The 13,065-nt window shown below is 43.5% G+C and overlaps 2 long non-coding RNA genes across 2 annotated transcripts; both read left to right on the forward strand.

The window, feature by feature from the left end:
- The first annotated feature begins 287 nt into the window (after window positions 1-287).
- LOC124416053 lies at window positions 288-12,243 on the forward strand. Its single transcript, XR_006930751.1, has 3 exons — window positions 288-422; window positions 6,973-6,975; window positions 12,230-12,243. It is a non-coding gene; the product is annotated as an uncharacterized LOC124416053 (long non-coding RNA).
- On the forward strand, window positions 2,090-6,344 carry LOC124416052. The gene is made up of 3 exons (XR_006930750.1): window positions 2,090-2,340; window positions 5,423-5,429; window positions 6,334-6,344. It is a non-coding gene; the product is annotated as an uncharacterized LOC124416052 (long non-coding RNA).
- Window positions 12,244-13,065: the final 822 nt, after the last annotated feature.

A 13,065-nucleotide genomic window follows, 5' to 3' on the forward strand; every position in this document is an offset into this window, starting at 1 on the left:
ATCCAGATAAGATCGTTTATTTTCTCTTTTAAAAATAATAAAATTTATACGATCCGTGCTTTTCTCAAATTCGCGTAGCGAATTCGGATTGGTCTGCCTTCACTCACGTTTGTCCTCCCAATCTAGGGTGTGCAGTTTCCGAAAGAATTCGGGACCGGCTCGCCTCCTTTTCCTCTCCTGTTCCCGTGGTCTTTCCCCGGATCATTTTGACCAAATTTGGATTTTCCTGATTTCCGGAATTTGGAAACTGGCCGCTCCTTCGGATTTTACACGAAGTTATACACTACACACTTTTTACACTGACCTTTGTGAAAACATGGCACATAAAATTTTGAAAATTAAGCTTAATGCTCGACTATCTGTTCAAGGCTTTCTGTGGTTTACCTTGAGACTGTGGGCAAATGCCAGATAGCAGAAAGGGAGTCTTTGAATTTTTAGAGCCACAGCTCCGACTCACCTTCGAGCGTCGTATACTAGATCAAGATCGTTATTGTTTTAATTTGTTCGAGTCGGGACGACTCTTTTCCTCAAGGGGGAGTAGTGTTACAAAGGGTAAAATCACCCGCTTTACCCCCTTTTCTAATGATCTAGTAGTCGGCATGTGACGCAAGAAAACTAAGTCTTCTTATGTCATCAAATGAATAAGGTTGCTGCGTCAACCGCTATTATTGTAAAAACAGATCTGTTTCAGACTTTGAGCTGATAACACGTTCTTTACCCCAAATACATTTTTCTCAAAGCATATTTCTCATTTAGCGCCTTTTAATTGCTCACCTAACTAAGCTTCTTACCCTCGTTTTATTCGTTACACTAAAAAGTGTAACAATACATTAAACTTAAGTTAGATTCCGTAAAGATGAAAAGAAATTTCGGTAATTTTCATTAATTCGTTTTTAACTCTCTGACAACTGTATCATGACGAAGTTTCTTTTATGGAACCAATCAGCAGACTCCCTCTGCACCTCCTACAATTAGGTCCAGGTTCCCCGGTCGTAACGTGTAACCACACTTTCGAACTTGAAGATTCAGGAGCCGGACTGCCAGAATATAGTAAAAAAAAGAATTGAAATTAGGGAAAGATCATGAGTAGATCTTAGAGAAAATAAAAAAAAACTTAATTTAGGAGGTGACACTGATAACATAAAAGACCTGGCTGTCCTTTAATGTGCGTTTCGTTAAGGAAACCACATCTCAGTTTTTCCCATTCCTCTCCGAATTTCAGTTGTACTTCCTCGGGACTTAGTTGGGAAAAATCAAAGCCAAACCTCCTCGCTAGGACTCCGGCGTTGCGAGAAGCGTGGATTTCAGACGTCATATTTCTTCGACAACTTTTTTCACAATGGTTGTTTGAATCCAGAAATTTGTTATTTTTTTTTTTTTTTGTTTTCGAGATTGGTTTTGTTTCCTTCTAGAAAATTCTTCTTTTGGAATCGAGTTTTGTGTCGGACCGGCTCTGATTTCTTTATAGTCTGAATGGAGCCACGATTATTATGTTCATGATCGGCAAGCGATTATTTGATTTTCGCATTTTTCTAACCCATGTGTCAGTTTTTGTCAGTACTTTTTCAGGTTGCTTTATAACAAAACCCGTTTTTCTTTTACCCTCTCCTGGAACCTGAGGATGACTAAAGGCCCCAATTTTGAAGAAACACTCCACATTAATCCAGATAAGATCGTTTATTTTCTCTCTTTCGAATGAAAATAAAATCTATACGATCCGTGTTTTTCCCAAATTCGCTTAGCGAATTCGGATTGGTCTGCCTTCACTCACGTTTGTCCTCCCAATCTAGGGTGTGCAGTTTCCGAAAGAATTTGGAACCGGCTCGCTTCCTTTCCTCTCCCTCGTTCCCAAAGGTTGAGAAGAAGCCCAAAAATCCTCCTAAGGCCACCGTCGATTTGGACTCTTATAAGAACCTCTCCTGTCCCCGTGGTCCTCTCTCCGAATCATTTTGGCTCGATTGGATCATCCTGATTTCCGAAATTTTGAGACTGACCGCTCCTTCGGATTTTACACGAAGTTGTACACTACACACTTTTACACTAACCTTTGTGAAAACACAGCACATAAAATCTTAAATTCCGCTTAATGCTCGACTATCTGCTCAAGGTTTTCTGTGGTTTACCTTGAGACTGTGGGCAAATGCCAGATAGCAGAAAGGGAGTTTTTGAATTTTTAGAGCCACAGCTCCGACTCACCTTCGAGCACCGTCTGTTAGATCAAATTCATTATTGTTTCAATTTGTACGAGTCGGGACGACTCTTTTCCTCAGGGGGGAGTAGTGTTACAAAGGGTAAAATCACCCGTTTTACCCCCTTTTCTAATGATCTAGTAGTCGGCATGTGACGCAAGAAAACTAAGTCTTCTTATGTCATCAAATGAATAGGGTTGCTGCGTCAACCGCTATTATTGTAAAAACAGTCCTGTTTCAGACTTAAAACGAGAAACACCTATTGCCATTAAAGCAATTTTCCTCCAAATATTTTACATAACGCCTTTTATTGATTCCGTTAACTAAGCTCACGTACCCATATTTTATTTAAAACACAAAACAGTTTCAATATATATATATTGCGACCCGTCAATCGATGCATGCCTACTGAGGATCGTGTCAGCAGCAAGGATGAGGACAAATGAGGCTTACGATACGTCACGAAATTAAGGAATTGTTAAATCGGGGAATCAGGCTGCAAAGTAATAATTCTCCGAAATAAACAGGAGGAAAATTTGTTGGGCGCCAGGTACGCTGTACCACGATAATCTGAAAGATAATAGGGAAAAAGGGAGAAGGGAACTCGGTAGCTCAGTATTTGGCGAAGGGGAGTGGCCGGATAGTGAACGGACAACACACTTTTCTATTATAAAAATTGCCCAAGAGTAAAGGTAACGAAATGTTAGTTTATTAACAGGGACGGACGTGGGTCTCAAAATTACCTAGATCGTACACAGTCTTTGAGGAAGAGTGGTGACAAAGAAAGGATAATTTAAAAGACTCGATACAGGAAACGGAAATAATAGCATAACGAAAATAAAACAATCTTCTCTGATCGAAATACACGGACGATATAAAGAAACTCGTTACAAAATTAAGATAGTAACTTAAATGGCTATAAACAATCTTCAATGAGCGAGATACAAGTAATCGTAAACTTAATACAACGCGAGAATAATAACGATAACTAAAATTGGAAGACAATCTTCGATAAGCGAGATACAAGAAAGCTTAACGGAATAAGGTACGGAATAAACGCAACGTGACAGCTGGTAACGAAAGACTCGATATAATACAAAGGAGTCGAAAACGGGATATACAGCGTCAGCTGTCACAAGACTAGAACTCGTCTAATTACAAAATAATAGTAACAAAAGTCTTAACGTTAAATTATGACCGGTAACGATATTTTAAACAATACGAGATATACTACTTATTGCGCACGCGCTGAATCTACATTAAAGAGGAGCGTACGGTTACGCGGCTCACGGCACAACGGAAAGAAGGTACGGTGGCGTAACCACCCAGGGAGCGCTCGATTTATAACTCGACAGCTCTCGAAAGGCACAGTGGCGTGGCGCGGCTTCGGTTCACCGCGATATTTCGATATATCGAATTCAGCGCCACGCGGTAGCGGGAGATAGCGCGGGGACGATTCAAACAACGAAGCCACAAAGATGGCCGCAACCGACGCTATTGCGCAATATTACACGATACAATTTTTGATGAACGGTAACACGATAACGAGATCAAGTACAATATTTAATTAAACGAGAACGATAATCGAAACAACATTTCTTCACGATATAACAGTTAAATTACCCGAAAACACAAAAACCTAGAATGACGCCGTGGCCACGCGGACGCGGGGTGAGGGGGCCATGCGGGGTAAAATTAACAGAAAAATTCGGGAACAAAATTAGGGACGTTAGTAATTAGTTAGGCTCGTCGAAATGGTCATTAAATAAATTAATAAGCCACACGAAAACCCGAGATACGGAAAATTACGACCCAAACGGTCACCAAGACAAAAGATAAGCAATCGCGTCTCGGGGGTTCGAGCGGTAACAAAAGCTCACTTACGTTAGTAGAACGGGATCGGTGTCTCACACACAATAATTAGAGTCCTGGTTAATAGTTTATGACACAGGCTCACTAAACGACACAAAACGATAAAAGAGAAAAGTCTGGTAACGATAAGAGGGATTAGAAAACAGAGGAACGATATAAACGATAAAAAGAAAAGCAGCAAGGCACGATAGAGAACACGTCTGATCAGACCAAGTCAAGATGCAGAAGTAAGTCGTTCGGGGACTCTTCCGCGCAGCGTCGTTGTTGCAGCGGCGTTGCCTGCCGAACTTCTTAGGCGGGACGTTAGTTGGCAGCACCTCTTGGGCATGATTTCTGGCAGGCCTCGCAGCACACACAGCTTTCGCCGTGCCTAACCCCTTCAAGATGCGTGGGCGGTACTTTCAGCGGTACTGAGCCAGTAGAGGGCTCTTTAATGTTCCCGAGGTTGTTGGTAATCATCACGTTACGGCCGTGGACATCCCTCATGAATGATCTGGTCGAATTTTAATTTCTTCGGGCCAGGACGACGAAACAGCTGAGTGGGCATGTCGTTCAGGCGAGCAGATTCGCTCGCATTTCTCGGCTCCGTGGATGATGTTGTTGGCGGCAGCCTCGTAGCTCTCGGGAACGTATGCGGGGGAGGCACGGGTACTAACTGCGAGGCGTTGAGCCACCTGCCAGGATGGTTTCATCCTTGTAGATGTACCCTCAGAGTCGGATTGTCGGTAGCTGCTCTTTTCCCTCCTCTCTCTCTCCGCCTTTATCGCTCAGGATAGCTCGGGATAGGTGGGAAGAAAGGGAAACAAAATCGAAAGAAATTAGTAATAGTAATTAAGATTATATCAGTGACCATATCGACTGCCAATAATCCTTGCTGCCTTTTCACGATAACGGGGATATCGGAGGTCATATAACGCGGTGCAAATCGCCGTGTTACAATATATATATGTTACTTATGCTGGCCTCACGTGGCCATTTTGTAACGTGAGCTTTTCTTTAAAAAAAAAGAGAGAAACGTGATAAGTGCGTAGTTTATCTTTGAAAACCAGTAATTCTTGAGGGAGGGAAAATCACGCTACCCTACGGCGCAGTTACTGACCTGATCACTAGGTAAAAACGATAATTAGAGAAAGATATGATTGTTGAGCGCCAGACGCAGTAGCGTCAGAGATACGATAAATAGAGAATACGAAATAAACGAAATAGATCAGATTCTACGACGGTTTTGCACAGCTTACTCAGTAGATAAAGATGATGGTAGAGGGGAGGGGTCATATTCAATTCGATAAAACACAAAATCAAAGAAAATGTAATAGTATCACGTGTATTGAAAAGATGAGCAGAGATTCAAATACAGCCAGAGAGAAAGTTTGATTCAGAGGTAACACGTCAGCGGTACAATTATTCGTGCGATTTAGCGGTATGAACGGGTGTAATCGCGATACTATTACTCGATATAACAATCAGCAAGTTTACAAAGCAGGCGAAATAGGCTAGCATGCAATGCACAATCTAAGGTTCTCAAAACTAATTGTTACAATTCAAGTCAACCAGCATAGTATGGCGAGAGAAATATAATCACATAAATATGGAATAATCGCAGCAATGTGTAGTTAAAACTAATAAGGCACGATAATAGATAGAGGATACGAAAATACTACAATTGACAGAAGAAAGCAAGAGATATTACAGTTAATCAGGAAGCAAGAGATATTACAATTGATAGAGAAAGCAAGGATTACAAGTCAATTAGATAATTCGATAGTTGAAGCGAAGTTACAAAGAATCCGATATGACGAAATAATACAAAACAGGTATGATAGAGATTACAATAGAAATTAGAGAAATACGTAGGTTCTAGCTTGCGATATATTCGATACGACGAAATATTATAATCAAGGCAAACAAGAGACAGATATCTTGATGTATTAAGAACAGGTATTACAGAGAAGAAATAGTATAATGCGATATATTACAAACTAGAGATCTACGGACAAACTACGTGACAGCGGTATTAGCAAAGAAAGCAGTGAAAAAGGTGTTATTCGGTGCGGCACAATACTCCAATGTCAAAAGAGACCAACGGCTATACCGCGCAGCGACATGAGATCGCGCAAGCGGTACGCGTACGATATAATTACTCCAAGATATTCGGTAATAATTAAATCCGAAACTATTAAGAAATCAAAGAAACGATAGTTAAGAAATTATAAAAGAGATAAAGAGAAAATAAATATTAGATATCAGGAAACGGAATGATAGACAGAATCAGAGACTTTATAAGCTAATTAATTTACCAATCACTACTGACAACAATAAGTCAGAAATTCTCATAAGACAAGATAATCAGAGATACTCTAATCAAGCATAAGTAAGGCGCTGCAATTCAGCGATATCAGAAAATCATTCAAACGAGATAAAATCACGGAAATGGGTAATAGTCACTACAATTTAATAGTAAACTAACCAGTCGCGAAATTACTTGCAATATTAGATATCAAGAGAGAAGAAGATATAAGATAATAAGGGAATACGATACGAGCCCACGTGGCTCACGCAGAGCAAGCTGTGAGATAAGAGAGGAAATCGATAATAGGTAATAATCTATCTATCTATCTATCTATCTATCTATCTATATATAAAAAAAGGTTTTTGAAGATTAATGAAGTTAGCGTTTTTAAGATTGAAATTGTTAGACGCATGAAGTTAGAGTTTTTAAGAGGACGACGAGAAGGTGTTTGCCGTCGTCCAGGACCAGCGCTCCGTAGTTTTCGTGGTCCAGGTCGCCGGGAATGTATTTTCCTTCGTCCAGGACCAGCGCTACGTAGTATTCGTAGTGTGGGTTGACGAGGAGGTGTTTGCCGTCGTCCAGGACCAGCGCTCAGTAGTGTTTGCGGTCCAGGTTGCCGAGGATGTGTATCCCGTCGTCGAGGACTAGCGCCACTTAGTTTTCGTGGTCCAGGTTGCCGTGAGTAGCGCTCCCTAGAATTCGTGGTCAAGGTGGATAGGAGGATGTTGATTGTCGTCCAGGACCAGCGATTCGTAGTTTTCGTGGTCCAGGTTGCCGGGAGTGTTTTTTCCATAGTCCAGGATCAGCGCTCCGTAGTATTTGTGGTCCAGGATGACGGGAATGTATTTTCCGTCGTACAGGATCAGCGCTCCGTAGTATTCGTGATCCAGGTCGATAGGAGGATTTTGATTGTCGTCCAGGACCAGCGCTCCGTAGTTTTCGTGGTCCACGCTACGTAGCATTCGTGGTCCGGGATGACGGCAATGTGTTTTCCGTCGTCCAGGGACAGAGCTCAGTAGTTTCGTAGTCAAGGTTGCGAGAGGGCTTCCAGGAAAGGTACATTCCGAAATATACTTGCAGTATTGCCGACTGTGACGTTAGATAATCGCGTTCAGTTCTAAGTAGTTATGGTAGCAACAAAAATAACAGTTTCAAAAAGAGAGATAAATTGATTAAATCAGTGAAGATAAATTGATTAAATCAGTGAAATGAGTGTAAAAGTTATAAATATGGTGCCAGATGGGAATTGTTTATTCAGGGCGATATCACAGTGTGTATATAATACTCAAGAGAATCACCTAAAGGTAAGGGAAGATATCGTTTCGTACGTTACTCAAAACTGGTGCGATTATAAAAGTTATATCGTGGGTAACGAATCATATAGATTAGCGGTTAAATCTACCATACATTATAAGCGGTACATGGGTAAAGTCGTCCATGACCAGCGCTTCGTAGTTTTCGTGGTCCAGGTCGCCGGGAATGTATTTTCCTTCGTCCAGGACCAACGCTACGTAGTATTCGTAGTGCGGGTTGACGAGAAGGTGTTTGCCGTCGTCCATAACCAGCGCTTCATAGTTATCATGGTCCAGGTCGCCAGGAATGTATTTTCCTTCGTCCAGGAGCAGCGCTCCGTAGTATTCGTTGCCCAAGTCGAAGGAACCAGCGTATTCGTGGTCCAGGTTAGAGGGACGATGTTTTTCATAGTAAAGGAGAAGCGCTTCGTATTCGTCGTCTAGGTCGGAGGGACGATGTTGTTCGTCGTCCAGAAGCAGCGCTCCGTAGTATTCGTTGCCCAAGTCGAAGGAACCAGCGTATTCGTGGTCCAGGTCAGAGGGACGATGTTTTTCGTCGTCCAGGTCGTCGGAACAAGCGTATTCGAGGCGCTGCACGAGCAGTGAGACGAGTTGGAGGTGAGTCGTAGACGAGCCGAACGGTGTTGCATGAGAACGATGTTTTTCATCGTCCAGGGACAGCGCTACGAACTGTTTGATTGGGTACTTATCGGTACATGTCGCAGGGACGATGTTTTGCGTCGTCCAGAACCACCGCTCTGTAGCATTCGTGGTCCAGGTCGACGGGAATACAAATTCAGTAATCAAGATATAAGGTGCGATGTTTTAGCAACACAGAAGGGGACTTCTGCAGCCCAAAGATGAAAGTAATATAATAAAACACTGAATAAGAACATCTCTTATATTCACTCTATTCAATCGGGTGACAAGGTTAGTGTGGGAAACTCCAGAAAGTACATCTCTTACTCCCTGAACAATAAACGAATGAAGAGCACAAAAGCGCGAGGCTCGAAGCGCCGAGCTTCAGTGGGCTGAGGCCCGTAGCGCCGAACGGTACGAGACGCGAAGCGCCGAGTACCGACGTTGCGAGGCGCGCACAGTGCGCCAAACGAGATTGGTGCGCGAAGCGCGCAGGGGCGGCGCCCCTAGTAGCATATAAAAAGATATAATGCAACTAAATTCGTGGCTTCATGAAATCGAAAGAAAAACCTCACTTACGAAGATAGAAGAAAAAGTAGAGAACAGGTGAAAGATGAAAACAGGTAGAAGAAAGCACTAGCGGAAATGTAAGCGACAGCAAAGTAATACTGAGAGTAGCGAAAGCACGTCTTACTTGGGCTTGTCCTCACGCTGCAGCCCTTCGATAAACCGTATGTTTTTAGGCAGCTACGATTTTGCGGTATAGTAGGCGGAACAGTAGATATTGTGCTGGTTCAGCTCCAGGCTGATAAGTATCACGACGGGAGGCTTTGTTGTGTTTTTGACGCACAGCCCTGTACGCCGTCTACAATGCATCCATGCGGCAGTGGCGTTGTAATGATGGTTCGGCTTCTGGCCGATAAGTCTAAATGATCGGAGGTCTTCGTTGTGCTTCGCGCACGACACTGTACGCAATCTAGGTAGGCATCCATCTGAAGTTGACTTTGCAGTATCCGATCTGTTGAAGGTAGTTAGCTGTTGACCTGGTACGTGACCTCTGCCTCGCCATATTCGGTTCCCTCGAAGCGGTGTCGTTGAAGATAGTTCTCGTAGTGCGATACAAAGATAAAAAAAAAGACAGGAATTAGCTTAATAAATAAGTCTCACTTAGAAATTAATTAGTCGTTCTTTTTGGAGTATTGGCCTCAGACGTGTTTTCGTTACTTTTTAGCAACATTCTGAGAATAAGGAGTGCGATATTCAAACCATGTGACGGGGTATAAAGTACCACATCATAACTCCCCCCTCCTTACAGAGGACCGATGAGGTCTTCTACTATCAGTGAAACCAGGAAGTTTGTTACTTGCATGTGACTGTGCGACTGGAGTAGATAGAGATTGTGCGATAGACAGAGTGTTACTTTTGCTTTGTGCGATACTTGGATTTTTAGACTGACATTTGGAGTACGGCTGACTGGCTTGTTACGGTAGCGTAGCTTCTGATTATTTGACCTGACTGACTTGTATGGAAGAAAAGAAAGCTGAGGAGAAGTTTGATTAAGCGAGAAGATAGGTTTATTTTGGTGTGGGGTGGGTATTGCGGAAGAGTTCAGTCAATGTCTTTTTTTTGTAAATTTTGCGATAATTCAATTTTACTGGTTGGAAGATAACAGCGTTGAGTGCATTTTATGACTTATGGAATTCAACCATGGCGAAATAAGAGTTTTAGCTTAGCTCACCGTAAATATGTTGTGAAATTACTAGACTTGTGGATGAAAGCGTTCGTCCGGTGGTTGACAGAGAACGAGATAAAATCCTGAATTGTTGGCCTGTAACAAAATTCTTTCGACGAGTCGACTTAAGCTTAGCGGAAGGGAAAGACACTGTTATAAGTAATCGTGACACCAGCGTATGCTCAACTAAATGGTTTATTTCGGCCGATAGTCACTACTCTAGGTTGCGATATGGGTAGTATAGTATATTATGCGCGGTATAAGGTTGGTTAGAACAGGCGGAAATCGCGGTAGTTTTCGCCTCCCTGGCGTACCCAGTAAAAATCAGGTTCCTCTAGTGGGGGTGACGGCGATTTTCTGGCTCCGGATGGTCCTGCGGCCGAATGTTCTGGGCGTCCGGCAGCGGTAGTCGGTGCGGGATGGCACCCCGGGCAATCTTCGTGTTTGTACCCATAGATACTGCATTTACAACAGACGACGTCGTCGTCTGTTCGGTCGTCGCAGGCGGGTCTCCTGTGCCCGAAGCGCTGCCACAGCCAGCAACTCCCGTAAGGGGACCGCCCCCCCTGAGGTGGTCGTGCGTAACGTGGTTTGGTGTTGGAGGTGGTGGTGGGTTCCCTCGGTTGTCTGGTGGGAGATTTCGGTGAGGCTGGTTGATGTTTCGATTGCTCTTCTTGGCCGATTACCTCCGACGGGGTGTCGGCGATGTTGACGTGCTTACGATGTTCGGAGGTCTGGGTGCCCGTGGAGCGTGTGGCACGCGACAACTCCCAGTCTATTGGATCATCTGAACCAGTGGCAGTGGTTACTTGGGTGCCTTGCGATGTCTCAGCAGGTGCTGCTTGACTTTGCTCCTTTGACATATGTCGCAGGCTTTGATATGCTGTACTATGTCGTGGTACATCCTAGGCCAGTAGTATGAGAGGGCTAACCTGCGATAGGATTTTTCTACACCAAGGTGACCTGCCTGAGGGTCATTATGAGCCTCCTGGAGAGCGCGAGAGTGAAGTTTTGCGGGAAGGACTAATTTCCAAGCGTCTAAGTTCCGAATGAGTGGGCCTACTATTAGGTCCTCGTGGTAACAATATAGTTTATCGTCTTCTATTTTCCAATGAGGGAACTTTCTAGGTTGCGAAACTACTTCTTTCATTCGGTGATCATACCAAGGATCGTATGGGTCTACTATTGCGGCAGATAGTTCGGGAATACGCGATAAAGCGTCAGGTAAGACGTTAACCGCGCCTCTGCGATGCAGAACCTCGAAATCGTAGCCTATAAGCGCAAGGGCCCAACGAGCTAGTCTACCCGTGGGATTCTTTAGCTTATGAAGCCACTTCAGACTGCTATGGTCGGTGATGACCGTGAAATGATACCCTTCGATATAAACGCGATATTTCTGAATTGCCCATATTACTGCGGGACATTCTAATTTCGTAACTGAGTATTTTCTTTCTGCCTCTGACAGGGTTCGGCTGGCGTATGCGATAACATGTTCTATTTCTTCTATTGTCTGACTCAACACTGCTCCGATTCCCACATTACTGGCATCAGTTTGCAGGACAAAAGGCAACTCGAAATTCGGATACGTTAAAGTTAGTGCGGTAGTTAAATGTGTTCTGAGGTTACTAAACGCAGTATCTTGTTCCTGATCCCAAATCCAAGCTTGGGATTTCTTTGAAAGTCTAGTTAATGGTTCGGTAATGGTAGCAAAATTGGGAATAAATTGGCGGTACCATGATGCCATTCCTAGAAACCGTCTGACTTGTTTGACGTTGGTCGGTACTGGATAGTTAACTACAGGTTGATTTTATCTGGGTCTACTTGTAAACCATGTTCATTAACAAGAAATCCAAGATATTCAACCTCTGAGCGACAGAATTTGCTTTTTTCCGGATTGATGGTTGAGTTAGCTGCGTGAATAGTGCGTAAAACATGTCTGAGCCAGTAAAGGTGTTCTTCGAAAGTTTTGGTAGCTATTATAATATCATCTAGATACACAAATGCATGTAGATCCATGTCAGGGCCTATTAAGCGATCTAACAATCGTTGAAAGGTCGTGGGAGCTCCGGTTAAGCCAAAAGGCATCCCTGTAAAATGGCATAACCGTTTTCCGAGAACTATGAACGCGGTAATTTCTCGACTATCCTCAGTTAGCGGTATTTGATAATATGCCTGACTTAAATCGATGGTGGAGAATGCTGTCCATCCTCGGAAGCGGATGAGCGTCTTTTTTTCTAGACTTGATTAACTTGACGGAAATCTATGCAAAAGCGATAGGACCCATTGGGTTTCTTGACCATTACTATGGGACTAGCCTACGTGCTATGTGATGGCTCTATTATGCCTGCTGCGAGCATTTTGTCAACCTCCTCGTTGATAGCCTCTTGGATTTTAGGCGAGATGCGGTATGATCGTTGTCGGATTCCCCACATCGATTCAATGGGAAGCTAAACTAGTGGTACCTATATGCTCAGGCATGAGCGGTATTTCTGCTAGGAGGAACGTCTCTAACTCGGTGTTTTGTTGGTCGGATGGAGTGGTCAAACCATTGCAGAATGGGTTGAATGCTATAGGAGGATCGTCATTAAACGCAAATACTCTATCAGGCTCATCTTTAAAGTGCCATGTGGAGGCGGCAAAGTCTACGATCATTCCGAAAGTTTGAATGAAATCTGTGCCGATAATGCACGAGAAGCTGAGACTAGGAACTCAACGAGCGAGAATATTGTGTTGCACACCTTGAAGCGATACTAGCAGTTCAACTTCACCGGTGATCACGGCTTCTTGGCCAGCGGCCATGTTTACAGGTCCTAAGCGAGAGGGTGAAATTGGAAGACCTAACGAGTTTACTAGCGATAATGTTCCAGATCCGATAAAAGTGCGAGACGATCCGTAGTCAAATAAAGCTCGTATTGGCTGCGATAAGACATAGAAGGTGAGGAATAATAACGGCATATAATTTTGTGTCTGAACTGGACTACAGAAACCTATCGACTCGGGACATGGAGTTGTATCCGCGGTTACCCGTTCTTGCGGCTCCCCTAGTGGTTT

The sequence above is a fragment of the Diprion similis genome, chromosome 2 (genome assembly GCF_021155765.1).
Source record: "Diprion similis isolate iyDipSimi1 chromosome 2, iyDipSimi1.1, whole genome shotgun sequence".
Lineage (NCBI taxonomy): Eukaryota > Metazoa > Arthropoda > Insecta > Hymenoptera > Diprionidae > Diprion > Diprion similis.